The following is an 8,410-nucleotide window of genomic DNA, read 5'->3' as shown; positions in this document are numbered from 1 at the left end:
AATGTAGAACACTTTTAACACTTTTACAACACTGTTATCGAGGTGTGATGGGGTAAGGTGTGTGTACGGTATACTGTCCATGTCCAGAAAGGTAAGAAAAACATCATCAAAGTAGTCCATGTGACATCAGAGGGTCAGTTAGAATTTTTTGTAGCATCGAAAATACATTTTGGTCCAAAAATAGCAAAAACTACAACTTTATTCAGCATTGTCTTCTCTTCCGTGTCTGTTGTGAGAGAGAGTTCAAATCAAAGGAGTCTGGATATCCGGTTTGCGAGCGGATCATTCAGTTCACCACATCAAACTGAATTGTTTTAAATGGTTCACATCTCTCATACGCATTAATCCACAAATGACTTAAGTTGTTAACTTTTTTAATGTGGCTGACACTCCTTCTGAGTTCAAACAAACCAATATCCAGGAGTAATTCATTTACTCAAACAGTACACTGACTGAACTGCTGTGAAGAGAGAACTGAAGATGAAGGCCGAGCCGAGCCAGCTTGGGGTATTAGTCATGGTTGTCATGTGACACATCAGCTACGATAGCACCATATAACTGATATAGGCTTATGTTTTATGTATTTTTCCTTTTTATTCAAAACAATTTCAAACATGCTTAATATATCAGGACATCTTGATTCTCAAACATGTGCATATGAACGCGTTTTGCACCTTTATAGATTATGTGCAAAAGCACTGCAATCTATTAACTACACATAAAAACCCGACTCTTGTGCCATATATGGGTGTCATGCCATAAAATATTTTCATAAAATATCATATAGAGTTTGCATTTAATGTAAATTTTAGTAACTATATTGTAAGTTACTTAATTTAACACTTTCATTTTACAGAGAGTAAAGAACATTTATATTATCAAAGAACATTTTCATTCAGTCTAGCCAGAGTTCAGGCAAAAACTCCCATTAAAATCACTGAAGCGCTTTACATTATGAAACAAATAACTTATTTACGTTCCTACGCACATCTGCACTTTTTGTTGTTTATGATGAGAGAATTCGCTAAATAATTCAGTCAGCGAGCAAGTGAACAAAACACCGCATTTCAGTGATGACTCTTTTGCACGTCTCTGATTGGCCATTGCATTCATAAGCGCAACAGAATCGTTTCTGATTGGTTATCATGAAGTGTTGTACGAACACAGATTTGAATTTAGCTGCTAATGCTGTGCACTGAACGATCTTATCAGAAAGCTCTCGGACTGAATCTAAAATATCTTAAAGTGTGTTCCGAAGCTGAACGGAGGTCTTATGGGTTTGGAACGACATGAGGGTGCGTTATTAATGAACTAATTTTCATTTTTGGGTGAACTAACCCTTTAAAGTTTGAGCATATTGTTTGCAAACTGCAATTGATTAATTATTAAAAAACAAAGTAGATATGCTGTGTTGTTTTTGTTGTTTAGCAGCAGTAATATACCAGGACCCGCCAATCCCCCAATCAATCAAAAAATCTAAATTGTCTAGAGAGGCCACTGCATACAGGTGCATCTCAATAAATTAAAATGTGGTGGTAAAGTTCATTTATTTCAGTAATTCAATTCAAAAAGTTAAATTTGTGTATTAAATAAATTCAATGCACACAGACTGAAGTAGTTTAAGTATTTGGTTATTTTTATTGTGATGATTTTGGCTCAAATTTAACAAAACCCCACCAATGGCTTTCTGGAAGGTATGTTAATTTACTGTACCCAATATTTGGTAGGGGCTCCTTTTGCTTTAGCCTCAATTCGGATTATGAAATATGATTTATTCTGAAGCAATATTCTTATCAGATTTCTATCAGCTGTGACATATAAATCTGCATGTTTTTTTATATTTAATCCAAGGGCATTTTTTACCTTTATGGAGGGCATTTCGCCCCAACCTCATTAATATCTCATCTTTCATTTCAAATTCTTACATTTAATAAATAAATTAAATTATATTAATCTGATTATTGTAATCTCTACGTTATCAAATTAAATAAGTTACACTGAAAAAAAAAATACAAGTGCACTGAATAATGTTATTAAATTGTTTAAAATATTTTTTTTGGAATATACAAACAAGAAATTATGTTGGAAATTATACTTTTTAACTAAATTAAACCGCCAGTAGGTGCCAGCAGTGAGCGTTCAATGAGTGAGTCACTGAGTTGTTCATTCAACACTGTTATCGAGGTGTGATGGGGTAAGGTGTGTGTACGGTATACTGTCCATGTCCAGAAAGGTAAGAAAAACATCATCAAAGTAGTCCATGTGACATCAGAGGGTCAGTTAGAATTTTTTGTAGCATCGAAAATACATTTTGGTCCAAAAATAGCAAAAACTACAACTTTATTCAGCATTGTCTTCTCTTCCGTGTCTGTTGTGAGAGAGAGTTCAAATCAAAGGAGTCTGGATATCCGGTTTGCGAGCGGATCATTCAGTTCACCACATCAAACTGAATTGTTTTAAATGGTTCACATCTCTCATACGCATTAATCCACAAATGACTTAAGTTGTTAACTTTTTTAATGTGGCTGACACTCCTTCTGAGTTCAAACAAACCAATATCCAGGAGTAATTCATTTACTCAAACAGTACACTGACTGAACTGCTGTGAAGAGAGAACTGAAGATGAAGGCCGAGCCGAGCCAGCTTGGGGTATTAGTCATGGTTGTCATGTGACACATCAGCTACGATAGCACCATATAACTGATATAGGCTTATGTTTTATGTATTTTTCCTTTTTATTCAAAACAATTTCAAACATGCTTAATATATCAGGACATCTTGATTCTCAAACATGTGCATATGAACGCGTTTTGCACCTTTATAGATTATGTGCAAAAGCACTGCAATCTATTAACTACACATAAAAACCCGACTCTTGTGCCATATATGGGTGTCATGCCATAAAATATTTTCATAAAATATCATATAGAGTTTGCATTTAATGTAAATTTTAGTAACTATATTGTAAGTTACTTAATTTAACACTTTCATTTTACAGAGAGTAAAGAACATTTATATTATCAAAGAACATTTTCATTCAGTCTAGCCAGAGTTCAGGCAAAAACTCCCATTAAAATCACTGAAGCGCTTTACATTATGAAACAAATAACTTATTTACGTTCCTACGCACATCTGCACTTTTTGTTGTTTATGATGAGAGAATTCGCTAAATAATTCAGTCAGCGAGCAAGTGAACAAAACACCGCATTTCAGTGATGACTCTTCTGCACGTCTCTGATTGGCCATTGCATTCATAAGCGCAACAGAATCGTTTCTGATTGGTTATCATGAAGTGTTGTACGAACACAGATTTGAATTTAGCTGCTAATGCTGTGCACTGAACGATCTTATCAGAAAGCTCTCGGACTGAATCTAAAATATCTTAAAGTGTGTTCCAAAGCTGAACGGAGGTCTTATGGGTTTGGAACGACATGAGGGTGCGTTATTAATGAACTAATTTTCATTTTTGGGTGAACTAACCCTTTAAAGTTTGAGCATATTGTTTGCAAACTGCAATTGATTAATTATTAAAAAACAAAGTAGATATGCTGTGTTGTTTTTGTTGTTTAGCAGCAGTAATATACCAGGACCCGCCAATCCCCCAATCAATCAAAAAATCTAAATTGTCTAGAGAGGCCACTGCATACAGGTGCATCTCAATAAATTAAAATGTGGTGGTAAAGTTCATTTATTTCAGTAATTCAATTCAAAAAGTTAAATTTGTGTATTAAATAAATTCAATGCACACAGACTGAAGTAGTTTAAGTATTTGGTTATTTTTATTGTGATGATTTTGGCTCAAATTTAACAAAACCCCACCAATGGCTTTCTGGAAGGTATGTTAATTTACTGTACCCAATATTTGGTAGGGGCTCCTTTTGCTTTAGCCTCAATTCGGATTATGAAATATGATTTATTCTGAAGCAATATTCTTATCAGATTTCTATCAGCTGTGACATATAAATCTGCATGTTTTTTTATATTTAATCCAAGGGCATTTTTTACCTTTATGGAGGGCATTTCGCCCCAACCTCATTAATATCTCATCTTTCATTTCAAATTCTTACATTTAATAAATAAATTAAATTATATTAATCTGATTATTGTAATCTCTACGTTATCAAATTAAATAAGTTACACTGAAAAAAAAAATACAAGTGCACTGAATAATGTTATTATATTGTTTAAAATATTTTTTTTGGAATATACAAACAAGAAATTATGTTGGAAATTATACTTTTAACTAAATTAAACCGCCAGTAGGTGCCAGCAGTGAGCGTTCAATGAGTGAGTCACTGAGTTGTTCATTCAACACTGTTATCGAGGTGTGATGGGGTAAGGTGTGTGTACGGTATACTGTCCATGTCCAGAAAGGTAAGAAAAACATCATCAAAGTAGTCCGTGTGACATCAGAGGGTCAGTTAGAATTTTTTGTAGCATCGAAAATACATTTTGGTCCAAAAATAGCAAAAACTACAACTTTATTCAGCATTGTCTTCTCTTCCGTGTCTGTTGTGAGAGAGAGTTCAAATCAAAGGAGTCTGGATATCCGGTTTGCGAGCGGATCATTCAGTTCACCACATCAAACTGAATTGTTTTAAATGGTTCACATCTCTCATACGCATTAATCCACAAATGACTTAAGTTGTTAACTTTTTTAATGTGGCTAACACTCCTTCTGAGTTCAAACAAACCAATATCCAGGAGTAATTCATTTACTCAAACAGTACACTGACTGAACTGCTGTGAAGAGAGAACTGAAGATGAAGGCCGAGCCGAGCCAGCTTGGGGTATTAGTCATGGTTGTCATGTGACACATCAGCTACGATAGCACCATATAACTGATATAGGCTTATGTTTTATGTATTTTTCCTTTTTATTCAAAACAATTTCAAACATGCTTAATATATCAGGACATCTTGATTCTCAAACATGTGCATATGAACGCGTTTTGCACCTTTATAGATTATGTGCAAAAGCACTGCAATCTATTAACTACACATAAAAACCCGACTCTTGTGCCATATATGGGTGTCATTCCATAAAATATTTTCATAAAATATCATATAGAGTTTGCATTTAATGTAAATTTTAGTAACTATATTGTAAGTTACTTAATTTAACACTTTCATTTTACAGAGAGTAAAGAACATTTATATTATCAAAGAACATTTTCATTCAGTCTAGCCAGAGTTCAGGCAAAAACTCCCATTAAAATCACTGAAGCGCTTTACATTATGAAACAAATAACTTATTTACGTTCCTACGCACATCTGCACTTTTTGTTGTTTATGATGAGAGAATTCGCTAAATAATTCAGTCAGCGAGCAAGTGAACAAAACACCGCATTTCAGTGATGACTCTTCTGCACGTCTCTGATTGGCCATTGCATTCATAAGCGCAACAGAATCGTTTCTGATTGGTTATCATGAAGTGTTGTACGAACACAGATTTGAATTTAGCTGCTAATGCTGTGCACTGAACGATCTTATCAGAAAGCTCTCGGACTGAATCTAAAATATCTTAAAGTGTGTTCCGAAGCTGAACGGAGGTCTTATGGGTTTGGAACGACATGAGGGTGCGTTATTAATGAACTAATTTTCATTTTTGGGTGAACTAACCCTTTAAAGTTTGAGCATATTGTTTGCAAACTGCAATTGATTAATTATTAAAAAACAAAGTAGATATGCTGTGTTGTTTTTGTTGTTTAGCAGCAGTAATATACCAGGACCCGCCAATCCCCCAATCAATCAAAAAATCTAAATTGTCTAGAGAGGCCACTGCATACAGGTGCATCTCAATAAATTAAAATGTGGTGGTAAAGTTCATTTATTTCAGTAATTCAATTCAAAAAGTTAAATTTGTGTATTAAATAAATTCAATGCACACAGACTGAAGTAGTTTAAGTATTTGGTTATTTTTATTGTGATGATTTTGGCTCAAATTTAACAAAACCCCACCAATGGCTTTCTGGAAGGTATGTTAATTTACTGTACCCAATATTTGGTAGGGGCTCCTTTTGCTTTAGCCTCAATTCGGATTATGAAATATGATTTATTCTGAAGCAATATTCTTATCAGATTTCTATCAGCTGTGACATATAAATCTGCATGTTTTTTTATATTTAATCCAAGGGCATTTTTTACCTTTATGGAGGGCATTTCGCCCCAACCTCATTAATATCTCATCTTTCATTTCAAATTCTTACATTTAATAAATAAATTAAATTATATTAATCTGATTATTGTAATCTCTACGTTATCAAATTAAATAAGTTACACTGAAAAAAAAAATACAAGTGCACTGAATAATGTTATTAAATTGTTTAAAATATTTTTTTTGGAATATACAAACAAGAAATTATGTTGGAAATTATACTTTTTAACTAAATTAAACCGCCAGTAGGTGCCAGCAGTGAGCGTTCAATGAGTGAGTCACTGAGTTGTTCATTCAAGCGATTCGTTCAAACGGCTGATTCATCAGATGTTTATGCATGAGCTACTGAATCATTGACTCAACCGATTGGTTCAGAACAGGGAATTATTCAGGAATGAATCGGCTGTTATCGTGAGGTGCGCTGGGTTCCGCCTAAAATGTAAGTGACCTAATTGTAATTGCTTATTTAACTGTTTATGGTTCTGTTAAACAGTCTTAATGGTGAAAACGTTGTGTGATGTTGCATAACTAACGTTAGCTGTATTTAAAATATAAAACTTTTCATTTAGATTTTTTTTTTACCTCAGCATGCTTAACTAAACTTTACTTGTCTCGTGTAAATGAAGCATTAATGTCGAGCCCCTGAGTCTCAGTGCGGGGATCAAACCCCTGACCGCACATGCCCAATTTAAACCCGGGTTACCACTGTTTATGAGAATACAAGAGGCCTTCTGTTTTCTTCTGTTTCTTTATTGCTTAAAGTGTCATAAAATTAATAAAACTGATATACTTGAACCCTGCGATGTACACGATACAACAAATTGTCGTTAACTTGAACATCATTGGATATGAATGTTATCGTTTGAAAGGACCAGATGACGTATGTTCTTTTTTTTTTTTCTTTTTTTTTTTGTATTCCATTACGCTCGGGAATTTATGACGTCACAATTCGGCCATGAAGGTATATAAAGGCATGAAAATCACTTGCTCATTTGGTGCTTTGAAGTCTTGGGAGTAACGTATTTGGTAGAGACTGTTAGCGACTGACAAACGGTGTTATCGTGGGACTGCTTTCAAGACTAAAAAAAGCGACTGGTTTGGAGTGTGTAGAAGAACCCTGTGTACACCCCAAAGACTCCCCCATCATGACGGAGAACCGTCAACCGGCGCCGGTTGGTGCTCTTGATACCGATGGAGGGAGAACGATGAAGAGCTTCTGGAAGTGGGCCGCTCTTCACTTTCCTTCCCGCAGAAAGGGAACATATGACCTGGCCAAAGCCGAGGAGAAATACGGGACAGAGGCGGAAACACAGTGGAGAGATAGCGATGGTACACTCACATCAAACACTGATCAATCACTAAATATTCAGTCACAGGAGTTTCTGTTATTCCCCCTTATCATTATTATAAAATAAAATAATTATAAAAATTATCACTCTCCCAAAACACTGCTGTAATTATCACACCAAACATTTTAGAGTAACAGGAAACATATTATTATTATTATTATTTTAAGAGTTTAAATTGTAGGATATAAATTCAATTCAGACCTACTCCTAAATCAAGAACAGAATAATTTCAGTGTATAAAATTTCACTCTTTTTAATTTATTTAATTGATATAGATCCAGCTCCTGAAGACCTCCTTGCTGCTGAGGAACAGCAGAAACACAGCGTCCTGGACAAGAGTAAGATTAAAACATATATGAGAATTAGGACATGATATAAATACTAGCACAGATTCAAATTTACATGTAAAATTGTATTTCATATTTACCTCAATTGTTTGTCTGTTAATAGACCAGAATGAACGCTGTGTACATCCCAAAGACGGCCCCATCACATCAGAGAGCCGTCATCCTCATCTGTCTGTTAGTGCTGCTGAGATTGATGGAGGAAGAGAGGAGGAAGGGAGAGAAGAGAAGAAGAAGAAGAAGAAGAAGAAGAAGAAGAAGAAGAAGAGCTTCTGGAAGTGGCCTGCTCTTCACTTTCCTTGCAGTGGAGCTGGAACATATGATCTGGCCGAAGTGGAAGAGAAATACTGGACAGAGGCGGGAACGCACTGGAGAGATAGCGATGGTACAATCACAAAAACATGTCATGATGATGCAAATATTGATAAATGACTGATTCTTCAATTACAGAAACTTCTCTTACTCTTCCTTTCCATTAAGGAAAAGAAAAACACTGCTCACATTATCACACCAAACATTTTTGAGTGACAGTAACATTTTCTTAAACTTTACTCTTTTTTT

Source organism: Carassius auratus, chromosome 40 (genome assembly GCF_003368295.1).
Source record: "Carassius auratus strain Wakin chromosome 40, ASM336829v1, whole genome shotgun sequence".
Lineage (NCBI taxonomy): Eukaryota > Metazoa > Chordata > Actinopteri > Cypriniformes > Cyprinidae > Carassius > Carassius auratus.
The sequence above is the reverse complement of the archived record's forward strand: the minus strand, read 5'-3'. Positions refer to the sequence as shown.